This window comes from Rhinolophus sinicus, unplaced genomic scaffold (genome assembly GCF_057876585.1).
Source record: "Rhinolophus sinicus isolate RSI-liver-muscle unplaced genomic scaffold, RSI-T2T HiC_scaffold_23, whole genome shotgun sequence".
Taxonomy (NCBI): domain Eukaryota; kingdom Metazoa; phylum Chordata; class Mammalia; order Chiroptera; family Rhinolophidae; genus Rhinolophus; species Rhinolophus sinicus.
Window position 1 is genome coordinate 777,842 of NW_028290713.1, and position 12,688 is coordinate 790,529.

General features: G+C 40.4%; 1 long non-coding RNA gene across 1 annotated transcript; it reads right to left on the bottom strand.

Annotated features, from left to right (window-relative positions):
• Positions 1 to 3,622: 3,622 nt before the first annotated feature.
• Positions 3,623 to 6,304, bottom strand: LOC141569851 (uncharacterized). Its single transcript, XR_016020152.1, has 4 exons — positions 6,220 to 6,304; positions 5,020 to 5,145; positions 4,833 to 4,921; positions 3,623 to 4,297 (listed from the first exon to the last, which is right to left on the bottom strand). It is a non-coding gene; the product is annotated as an uncharacterized LOC141569851 (long non-coding RNA).
• Between the last annotated feature and the right edge of the window lie 6,384 nt (positions 6,305 to 12,688).

Below are 12,688 nucleotides of genomic sequence, written 5' to 3' on the forward strand. Positions count from 1 at the left end.
AGGTAACCAATATATGAAAAAAACACCTTGAGGTAATGTTACGGTGACTGACTTGTGCTCCAGGAGACTACAAGAGTACTTTCTTCCATCAAAACTTTGGCAGCTCAGCCTTATGAGAATGGCATCCTTGGCGTTGCTCTGTGTCACGGCAAATTAGCTGGAAGGATGCGGTCCAATGGGAAGCATTCTGTCATCTACACTGCCCAACAGCCGGGAACCACTTGCCCTAGAAATCGTGTCGTGGGACAAGTCGATCTCCTGTCACCACCACAGAGAAGGTTTACAACTGCCTGAGCTGCTGACCAAGGAGAAGGAGAGCTCATCCCTGGTGCTCTACCAAGCAATGGTCTCTGTGTTCACCAAGACAAGGAGGAGAACCTGTCTGTCTCCCGCCCTCCTGAGTCTCTAAGTCTTGTGCAGTGACATGGCCAATTTGGAGGGACATCTGTCAATGTTCCTAGAATCTGTCAGTGAAAGGCTGGCAGGTATTCTAACATGACCCACAATGGAAGGAATTACAAAGGTGTAACCACACAGAGACTCCGATTCTTTTGGGACAATTGAGTGGTGGTTGCCCAAGACACACTATTATGTACTTATTTTGCAAAACCTCTACCTTGCTGGACCTCACAGAAAACCCAAGACTGAGAACATGGGGGAGTGAGAGACATAAAGACAGCGAATCAAAAGAAAAGGACATAAGGATAGAAAGAGGTTAAAAGGAGAGATAGTGGAAGAGAGAAGGAGGTAGGCAGTTAGGCTGGGAGGGAGGGAGGGATAGTGGGTGGGGGAGAGAGCGAGAGAGAAAGAGTCGGACATAATGAGCTATTCAATGAAGGGCTTATATCTCGTGAGTACAGGTCAACTCTGCAAATAAGAAGGTCATAGCTCCCGACGTGTAGTGTCCGCGGCAGTGTCTGTAGTTGGGTTTACAGATAAGCATATTCCAGCGATATACTGCGCTTACCAGGTCCTATACCCTGGGCTATTTTCTGAGAGCTCCCTGTGATCAGCTGTTACAAGTGTAACAAGACTGTGATTTGGTAGTAGTAAGCCCTGCCTAGCGCCCAGAGTCCAAGAAGGTGGCACCCATGTCCAGGAAAATACCAAGATGCCAGCTTCAGTGGAGTTTCTGTAGACTGGTCATTTTGGTGGGTGGGACTGTGCATTAGAAAGGGTGGTTGGAGGGGGGGTGAGGAAGAAGCCTGGCCAAGAAGCTGGTGGGATGGGGCAAGGTGGCTACATGGCACTTAGACAGGAAGGGCCAGGCCCTCTTTCGGATTGGTGGAGACGGTGTCAGCAGACTGAGCTGGGCTCTGGTATCCCAGCAGATTCAGTGCAAGGTGGGCGACCACCTTCTGCATGTGCCCTTCCTATCAGAGACCGGCAGTCTAACCTAGAAGCCCAGTTCTAGGGTCGTAGGATTGCTGGTGACAAATGTCCCTTCAACGTGACACACGTGCTACTGCCTTCTGCATCTTCTCTGCTGCTGTTCTCACTCCCCATGGCGAGTGAGGCAAGGACCAGGCAGGTCCAGTGATCTGGCATCCTCAGGTGATTTAACTCTGGGATTTTGCCTTGAAGGGACAGGGGCTCGAGCAGAGGGTCTCCCGGCCAGTGGGACTCCTGGAGACCCTGCCTGCCTCAGCAGGTTCGAGGGTGGCAGTGGCCACACATCGTCAGTGTGAAGGCGGAGCAGGAAGGAGAAGCCCTTTTAGAGGACATGGTTCAGGTTTTGTTGATGAACAGGAGGTGGTGATCAGCGGGTCATAGTGGATGTGGTGGGCTGATGCTTCCACACAGCCTGCTTCCCCACAAACCTATACAGACTTTTCAAGCTGTGAGTCTGGCAGAGCTCCAAACACAACCAGGAAGCCCCTTATGCACACACGTTTCTTGAGGAGCTGTGTGTGGATACAGCTCTTAGGGACCAACACACTCCTCATACAACGTGGACACAGGAGAGATCATCCACAGACCTAAGCAGTGCCTTTCCTGCACTGGCACACACAAGTAAAGTGCAGACTAGGGATTGTCAGGAAGCAAGCAGCGACAGATGATCCAGTAACCAGGGACGCTCGGCAGTCCTGCGCATGTGTGATGCATGGCAGGAGCTTTAACTAACATTTATCTATTGGCCTTTGCTGTGCTTCCACTTGGGTATTGCAAATAGTGTTGTGATGCACACATATCTTTTTAATTAGTCATTTCGACTTCTTCAGATTTATACCTAGAAGTGCTATTGCTGAGTTATTAGGTAATTCTCTTTTCCATTTTCTAAGAAAACTCCAAACTTTGTTCCATATTGGCTGCATCAGTTTGCAATTCCACCGACAGTGCATGTTCGTGTGTTCCCTTACAATATCAAGGTGTGGTAGTAACCCATATGCCCGTCCACAGATGAGTGGATAAAGAACTTTATGATATCCATTTGACGCTTCAGTCTCATATGGAAGATTTTAACTTTTTTTTTATTGCAACGTTTTTACCTGCTTAATATACCACAATGTAAACTTCACTTGCACTGTTCCTTTAAAGGAATACTTTTAAGAATCCTCAAAGATATGTGATAATTTGCAAACCCAATTTGACGGACTTAATAAAACTTTATAAACTCAAACTTCCACGAATACATGAGTTTTTCTAAGTATTCTTATTAATGATCTTTGCCTACATTTACTGATAAACATCCTAAGACTGGCAGATCCTTCTATACTTGTTAGAGCATACAGTATTAAACCTTTGGGTTTACACTGATTTTCAATATTCCAAGGTAAAGTTAATGAGTGCTTCCTTAAATACAATGCTTTCTTTCCACAATTTACATATATTTGTAAATATGTGTAGGTATGTGTTTACATACGCCTATATATTTACATAGGCAAGCGCGCGCGCGTGCACACACACACACACACACACAAATACATAGAGTGCCAAAAATTGTATACGTTATAAGAAAGGAAAACCTGTATTAAATTTGTAATACTCAATATATACCAATAATAAAAAATGAACACAAGTCATGTGTATACATTTTCTTGATCCCCTAGTACATACATACATATATACGTATACATACCTACATACACACACACACACACACACACACACACACACACACACACTTAAGCACACTTACTTTTATTTCATTAAGACACAAAGCTCAGGAAAGTTAACTGGCTCAGTTTTACTTTTCCACTAGAGTTGATATTCACTATTAATTTCTTACGTAAAGGGTGGTCATCAGACTAACTGGATCAGTTTTCTTTCAGTGGAGAAAATTGATTACCTTACCATTATTCACACTTGGGCCATCTGTTGCTGTAGAATAGATGCAAGTGGATGCATTATTTTATATTCCTTAAAACCTTTGTATCATTCCATATGTGTGATTTTTCTCTTCATGTATACCATTCCATTAAGGGATATAAACACACAAAAATTTTCACTTATGAGGCAAAAATTGTTTCGCAAACTTTTTGGAGAATGTTCAAATCTTTTATTTTATACATTTAGTTTTTCAAAGAGGAATATATGATGTGTTTAGCTCTTCAAGCTGGCAAACAGACACAGTTTCTTGGTGCGAATGTAACAAACAGACTGCTTAATTTTGTACGCCTTTTTATGTTCAAAGATATAAAGAGAAATTTTAGAAAAACAGAGCAAGTCACCTCTGCATGGTTTTTATGGTTGTTTTAGTCAGGAGTAAAATCAGACATAAAATAGTATTTTGTGGAAATTTGACTGAAAATTGTAACAAAAGAGACATGAAATTAAAAATGTTTAAGTTTTGTATCTCAATTAAAATGAACTATTATGAAATTACTTTGAGAAATTCCACTTTTTCATCTTGTCCAAAAATTCATGGATGGAACATTAATACACACATCTACCCAAAACAACACTTTTTTTTTTCTTTTGTAGTATTCAACTAACAGAAACATGGCATTTAAATTTTATCTTCTCACAGAAAATTGAGTACATAACAGTATTTTTTAGTATCTCTTTCAGCCTGAATTTTCAGATCGGCTTCCCCCACAAACTCCTCTTGAAACCCTGTAACTTGAGCTACTATATGATTCATGAGGAATGGAGTACACCCTATCCATAGATGGTGAAAACCATCGTTCCTGTCTGCCACCACTATCATGACCACTTAGAGATGTTTGAGTTCGGCTGCTTGAGTATTTTTCATGCCATCCACCATATCCTTCTCGTGTGTTATACTCATCATAATGACCACTTCCATCATAAGTCAGACGGGGCCCTCGTGCTGGTGGTATTCCCCGAGAGTTTCCTGTATAGTCAATGATCAAAGAACACAACGTAAACTGCATTACAAAATATTCTGGTACCATGACACTATAAAGTGCTAACTAAATATCTGGAAAATGTTGTTCATTTTCTGTGCTCCAAAGGTAACAATGATGCTGCAGTAGTCAAAGAATCTCAAGTTCATTTAAAATAATGTGTAAGAGTAATATCTGTAGCCTAAGTCATTTCTTTAAAATAAATGACCAATTCACAGTTTCTGCAAATAGGCTGAGATTCTGACTTTAATATTGTTCCTTTGCTTCATACTGTGAAACACTCTTTACTTTAAAATGTTAAAATAAGTTGTATTCCACGAAGAAAAAAAAGATGAGACTACCAATTTACCCTTAAAAGCATTCTATTAGTTTAAAAGAGGTATTAAGATAATGATTCCAAAACCTTCAAAATCATCAAAAGTCCATAGCAGTGTTTTCCCTTTGTGGAATTAGAAGTAAAATAAACAACACTGGCCTGTTAAGGCCAACTATATGATTTACAAGTCAAAACTGAACTCTTACCATAACTCCCACATGAATCTCTGTAAGAGCCTCTCCGTGTATGTTCAGAATAATCTGTATAACGAACCCCACCACAGCCATCACGTTCACTAAATTAAGAAAAAAAAAAAAGAACAAAACAACAGAGTATGAACCAATGTCCAAATTGAAAATGGAATTTGATAAGAAGGAGAAAAATTCAGAGAACCTATGTCTGCTAGAGGAAAGTTCATCCTGAGGACGTGAATGGCTATAATCACGGTTGCCTCTAGGTTGTGTCTTTAGAGCATAATCCTTGTAGTCGCTGAAACTGGGATTATCTCTACTTGGATAACTGAAACAAAGCAGCAAATATTTTAAAATGCACCTTCTGATATGCAGCAGAAAATATTAAAAGCTCTGACAATGAAAAGACAAAGTATTTTAAAAGAACAAAGGACCTGAATACACTTGTCTACATCAGGCAAACAGGCACGTGAAAACATGCTCAATATAATCAGTCATTAGAGAAATGCAAATCAAAACCGACATAGGACACCATTTTACTCATAAGTTGGCTATATAGTGTTTTTAATTGGAAATTCTTTTCACTCTGGGTAGTGAAACCCATGTGGTATGTAAATGATATATTGCAGAATTGTTTACTTGAAATCTATGAAATTTTACTAATCATTGTCACCCCAATAAAGTTTAATTAAATAAATAAAGAAAACAAAAAAAGTAAAGGATCTAGTGTTAATGAAGATGTACAAAAATTGGCATCCTGCATACACTGATGATGGAGATGTCAAATGGTGCAGGTGCTGTTGGAAAGATGGGTGGTTCCTTAAAAAAGTAAACAGAATTATGATATGACCCAGGAATGCCACTCCCTAAGTATATACCCAAATAGTAGAATACTTGGGTATTCTATACCCAAATATTTGTACATGAGTATTTACAACAGTAGTCTGGTGGAAATAACTCAAACACAAATGGATGAACAAACTTGGTTAATTAATGACACCTACAATGGACTATTTATGTAATCAGTCTTCAGGATGTGATGCACTGATTCATGCTACAACACTGATGATCCTCAAAAACATTCACGCTAATGAAAAAAGCCATATAAAAAAGGTCACATATTGTTTGATTCCAATAGTATGATTCATCCAGAATAGGAATATTGATATAGACTGAACACATATAAATGTTTGCTAGTGTCTGGGACGGGAATAAAATGGGAGTGATTGCGTAAATGTCAGATCATTTTACTTGGGGGTAATGAAACCAGATAGAGGTGGTAATTGCAAAACTGTTACTGAATAATTCACTCTTAAAATGTTGAATTTTATGGTAGATGAATTTCATCTGAACAAAACATATCAACTATGATATAATGGCTCACATATTTCATTTCCTTTACCTATCTTTAATAGAATAACCACCATCCCTTGGTATCATACAGTATTTTCTCCTGGAAGAGCTTGGTTCTCGGCATGGAGGACGTCTATATTTTTTTCTCCCACACGATACTGGTCCTGCAATTTAAAAATGACTATCTCAGAACTGAGTGTAATGTTTCAAAGAAGAAATACTAAAAACATCGTGTTCTTTCCTCTTTCCAAAATGATGTTCAACAATTAGTCTAAGATTCCATTTATGCTCATTTTGTCTGTCTTTAAAATTTTATACTTGAATAATGGTTTTATCCTGACGTCGCCCCTCCCCTGTATACATTTACATAATATTTACATTACCGTCAATAAGTAAAACCTTAAATATCTGAGACAAATATTTTGACAACTACTTTCACATATTCAATGCTTACATATGTCTTCTAAAATCTATTATCTGTAAGCTTTTCTCCTTCTCTATTTGTCATTGTCTTACTTCATCCATCTCTTGCCTCAATAATTTAAAAGTCTCTGCCTTGCCTTCACTCTTACTACTTAATGTACTACTTCTTATAATGGTCCCATTACAACTAATTGGTCTTTTCAATACCCAAATCTGGTACGATTACCACTGTACCATTTTCTCCTGAGAGACCACAATATTAACCCAAGTAAAGGGAAAACAGCCTTGGTCAGGCTCTCTCCCTGACCAGTGGCTGGCTCTCCCCCAGCAATGTGCTGGTCTGAGACATGGCATGCAATGATCCCTGACCCAGAGACCTGCTGGTCCAACACGAAGGAACAAAGAGCAGGTACCGTACATCTTAAAGATATACTCTTATGTGAGCATCTTTGCTATACACTATCTTTGTCTCTGTATGGTACAAATTTGTCTGATTCATGAGTTTGGTGGCTGAGGCATGAAGAGGGTGCTGGCTATACCCAGTGAAGGGGCTGAGAATTCCCCCTAAACCTAAATAAAGTAAGTCTACTTTGCCTTCGGCTCCACTTATCTTCTTCCCGCTCCCAGAGGGGCACACACATTACTCCTGAGACTCAACCCACCAGGACACCTAATGAGGAGAGCAGGATCTAGATTAGGTAAGAGATCTCTACACCCCTGGACAGAACATCTGTCTGCACACAGTTTGTTGTACCCGGTGGCCGCTACTGTGAGGAGCTGATGTTCAACAGTTAGTCTAAGGTCTCCTTGGAGGGGTGGGAAGATGTGGATGGTTCTCAGGCCAGCACAGAAAAAGCCTTGCAGGTTTTAACTGAGCAGTTGCTTGAAAAAGCCAGCAGTGCTGCCAGCCGTGTTGGCTGGATGTGCCTCAATGTGCTGTGCAGAAATGCATTGAAGAGGAGATGCTTGCTGAAGTGGCCAGACAGTGGGACCTATAGTCTCAGAAGAAGCTGCTGGCGGCGTGAGTCCATCAGCTTGAGAAGGAATTCTGCAGTGGGGGGGTTCTGAAGTAGACACCATCCTGGAGTTGACAAGGATGCTGGGGAGGCTAGCGATGTCCCACACCCCTGAATTCGGCCATCTGTACAACAAGAGGTAAAACAGGAACAACATTTGGAGCCCGGTGGCATTGATGCTGGCAACACAGCCCTGACTGAGTTCACAAATTACCCTCCTTATACACCTACGGAGTTGTGAGAGCTGGTGAAGCAGCGGTTGTAATGCCCCGGTGAGCCACTCGAGGCTTGCCGCATGTGCTTGTGGGATGAGGAGGCAGACAGCATTCTCTGTTCCCCAGGTGAAATGGAAAAGATAGCCTCCGTGATGTTGAACCCATCTCTAAGGCAACGGCTGCCAATTCAGGCTAGTTCAAGGACAGAGCAACCACTCCTTAATGGACTGTTTCACTGCTGTGGTGCACACAGTCGGGGGAAATGTAGGCTAGCTGCCTCAGACTGTAAACAAATGGCAATCATCGGTTCCGGAAAAATGGCAGCGTGAGGTGAGCCTCTGTAAAGACCCCCTGGAATTTAAAAAGAATCGAACAACAAAAACTCCACAAAGGACTCTCTGCACAGCAGACAGGAAAGACGAAGAGGCCCACTACCGACTGAAATCACCTACAGGTGGGAGATTCACGCGAGTGGAGGGAGGAGGAAAGGGAGAAGTGCGCGGACACGGAGGCGCAAGGGCGCAGAACGCAGACCTAGCTCAGTGCTCCGAGCTTGCTGCTGCCCGGAACTAACGCAGCTGCGGGAGAGGGAAGAACTCGGACAGCTAGGGCTCCGCCAGGGCTCCACAGGACTGAGGGGACAGCATATAACACGGCTGAACCCAATGCTCACGGCAGAGACCTTGGAGAAAAGACTGAGGAAAAAAGGCTGAAAAAGGTCATTTAAGCCCGTACTGCGGAGCAGAAACGGATGCGTCAGGCACTGAGACTAGCTGCCCCCTCCCTCCCCTCCCAGAGCTCGCCCTGCCCCTTCCTGCCCGGTGATAGAAGCGAAACAGTAGGAGTCTCAGATCAAAACAACAGAAAATTTGCTGTTTTGAGAACTGTGGACCGCAGACACAAATTCATAGCCCAACTAGTTCCGGCAAAGGGGAGGGATCTGTGGAAGCAGGACCGGCTGTGGTGGTGGTCACCACCATTGTTCTGGACCACCTCTCACAACTCACCACGCCCCTGACCCCACCTATCTGGACGGATCCCTGCAGGAGTAAACAGAAATGCTGAAACATACGGGCTCTGTATCAGGAGCTGGAAGAGCTTTGGAACATGAAAAGCTCTCCGCATACACACCAGGACACTGCGCCCTGTGACCTAGACGAATTATTAACAGAGGAGAAGCCCGACTCTGAGGTAATCCCCCCAATGTGTGAGAAGTTGGAACAGTGCAGAGAAAACAGCACTACGTGTGGGAGAAGAAAAATAAATTGCAGTTGGAGAAATAATAAAGCATTCTACCAACAAGTACTGGAAAACAAAAGAAAGACCACTTCCTATCAACCTGTTGCAGAAGTCACTCATGCAGATGTCTAGGAAGATAAATAGTAAACCAGGAATTGCCATGAATAACCAAGGCAACAAGAGAGCTCAGAAAGAAAGGGAAAAAACTCCAGAAAACGCACTTAAAGATACAGAAATATGTGACTTAAATGACAGAGAATTCAAGATTGCAGTTCTGTAAAAACTCAATGAGATACAAGAAAACACAGATAGGCAGTTAAATGGACTCAGAAATTCAATCAAAGAACAGCATTAGCATTTTACGAAAGAGATTGAAATCTTAAAAAAGAACCAAATAGAATTTCTGGAGATTAAGAACTCAATAGAAGAAATTAAGAATGAAATAACCAGCTTAGGTAGTAGAGTTGACCAGATGGAGGAAAGAATCAGTGACATCGAAGATAGAAACCTGGAAATGACACAGATAGAAGAAGAAAGTGACTTGAGACTTAAAAAAAATGAAAGAACTCTACAAGAACTTTCTGACTCCATCAGAAAGAGCAATATAAGAATAATGTGCATACCAGAAGGAGAAGAAAGAGAGAAGGGAGCAGAGAATATATTCAAACAAATTGTCGATGCGAACTTCCCAAATTTGTGGACAGAACTGGACCCTCGAATCCAAGAAGCAAATGGAACACCTAGGTACCTCAATCCCAACAGGCCTTATCCAAGGCACATTGTATTGAAGCTGTCTAAAATCAACGACAAAGAAAGAATCCTCAAGACAGCCAGGGAAAAGAAGACGGTAACTTACAAAGGAAAGCCCATTAGATTATCATCAGATTTTTCAGCAGAAACTCTACAAGCCAGGAGGGAGTGGAACCAAATATTCAAACTATTGAAAGAGAGAAATCATGAGCCAAGAATAAGATATCCAGCAAAGATATCCTTTAGATATGAAGGAGGAATAAAGACCTTTCCAGACATACAGAAGCTGAGGGAATTGTCTAATACACGACCTGCACTACAAGAAATAATATAGGAGGCTATTCAACCACCATCAACAGGGACAATTTGTAGCAACCGAAACTCAAAAAGGGGGAGAGTAAAGGCCTGAACCGGAATACGGAAATGGAGAAGTAAGCGTGCTGAAGAAAATGGAATACTCTAAATATCAAACTTTCTTTTACATAAACTTAAGGGTAACCACTCAGAAGAAATCCAGAACTGAAATATATACTGAAATAAAAGAAGAAACAGAGGGAAACATCATAGAATACCACCACACAGAAATAATAGAAAACAACAAAAAGGCAAAGAAACAATGGAGACACAGCCTTACCAGAAAACTAAAGATAGAATGAAAGGAAATCCTCATCTATCAATAATCACCTTAAATGTAAATGGACTGAACTCACCAATAAAAAAGCACAGAGTAGCAGATTGGATCAAAAAACTAAACCCAACCATATACTGTACAAGAGACACATCTCAGCTACAAGGACAAGCATAGACTCAAAGTGAAAGGGTGGAAATTGACACTGCAAGCAATGGTAACCCGAGAAAATCGGGTGTAGCCATAATGATATCAGATGAAACAGACTTCAAGGTGAAAAAGGTAACAAGAGACAAAGATGGACATTTCATAATGGTGAAGGGGACTGTACAACAAGAAGACTTAACAGTCATCAATGTTTATGCCCCCAATCAGGAAGCACTGAAATACACTAAGCAACTACTCACAGAACTAAAGGGAGAAATTGACCAAAACACAATTATACTAGGGGCCTTACATACATCTTTGACAGCTATGGATAGACCATCCAAACAGAAAATAAACAACGAAATAGTAGCCCTAAATGACACATTAGATGAAATGGACATATTTGACATTTATAGAGCACTTCATCCTAAAACATCAGACTATACATTCTTTTCTAGTGTACATGGAACATTCTCAAGGATAGACCATATATTGGGACATAAAATCAGTCTCAACAAATTTAAGAAGATTGAAATCATACCATGCATATTCTCTGATAACAAGGCTTTGAAATTGGATATCAATTGTAAAAGAAAGCGGGAAAAAAACACAAATACATGGAGATTAAACAACATACTTTTAAAGAACAACTGGGTCAAAAAAGAAGTTACAGGAGAGATCAAAAGATACATAGAAACAAATGACAATGAAAATACATCCTACCAAAATTTTTGGGATGCAGCGAAAACAGTTTTAAGAGGGAAGTTTATCTCTTTACAGGCCTATCTCAAGAAACAAGAAAACTCCCAAATAAATAACCTCATGGTACACCTTAAAGAACTAGAAAAAGAAGAACAAGTGAAAGCCAAGGTCAGCAGAAGAAAGGGAATAACAAAAATTAGAGCAGAACTAAATGAAATAGAGAACAAAAAGACAATAGAAAACATTAATATGACAAAGAGCTGGTTCTTTGAAAAGATTAACAAAATTGACAAACCCTTGGCTAGACTTACTAAGATAAAAAGAGAGAAGACACTGATTAACAAAATCAGAAACGTAAAAGGGGAAGTTATCACGGACACCGCAGAAATACAAAGGATCATCCAAGAATACTATGAAGGACTATATGCCACCAAATTCAACAACCTAGAAGAAATGCATAAGTTCTTAGAAACATATAGCATTCCAAGGCTGTACCATGAAGATCTGGAAAATCTAAACAGACCGATCACCAGTAATGAAATTGAATCAGTCATCCAAAACCTTCACAAAAGCAAAAGTCCGGGACCAGATGTCTTCACTAGTGAAGTCTATCAAACCTTCAAAGAGAATCTAATACCAATTCTGCACAAACTCTTCCAAAAAATTGAAGAAGGAACAGTACTTCCCAACTCATTTTATGAGGCCAACATTACCCTGATACGAAAACTTGGTAAGGACAGCACAAAAAAAGAAAACTACAGCCCAATATCTCTGATGAATACCGATGCAAAAATCCTAAATAAAATACTAGCAAATCGAATACAACAATGCATTAAAAAGATTATTCATCACGACCAAGTGGGGTTCATCCCCGGGGCACAAGGATGGTTCAACATACGCAAATCCATCAATGTGATACATCATATAAACAAAATAAAGGACAAATTCATATGATTATGTCAGTTGATGCAGAAAAAGCATTTGACAAGATACAACATCCGTTTATGATTAATACACTTAATAAAATAGGTATAGAAGGAAAATACCTTAACATAATAAAGGACATATATGACAAGCCCTTTGCTAATCTCATAATTAATGGAGAAAAACTAAAGCCATTTGCTCTACGTTCAGGAACATGACAGGGATGTCCCCTATCACCTCTGCTTTTCAATATTGTGTTGGAAACCTTGCCAGAGCAATCAGGCAAGAGAAAGAAATAAAAGGCATCCAAATTTGGAATGGAGAAGTTAAATTATCACTCTTTGCAGATGACTTGATGCTATATATAGAAAACCCTAAAGACTCCACCAAAAAGCTATTAGAAACAATCAACGAATACAGTAAAGTTGCCAGCTATAATTATTTAAAAAGGAGAAATTTATGGGTGTAACAGGA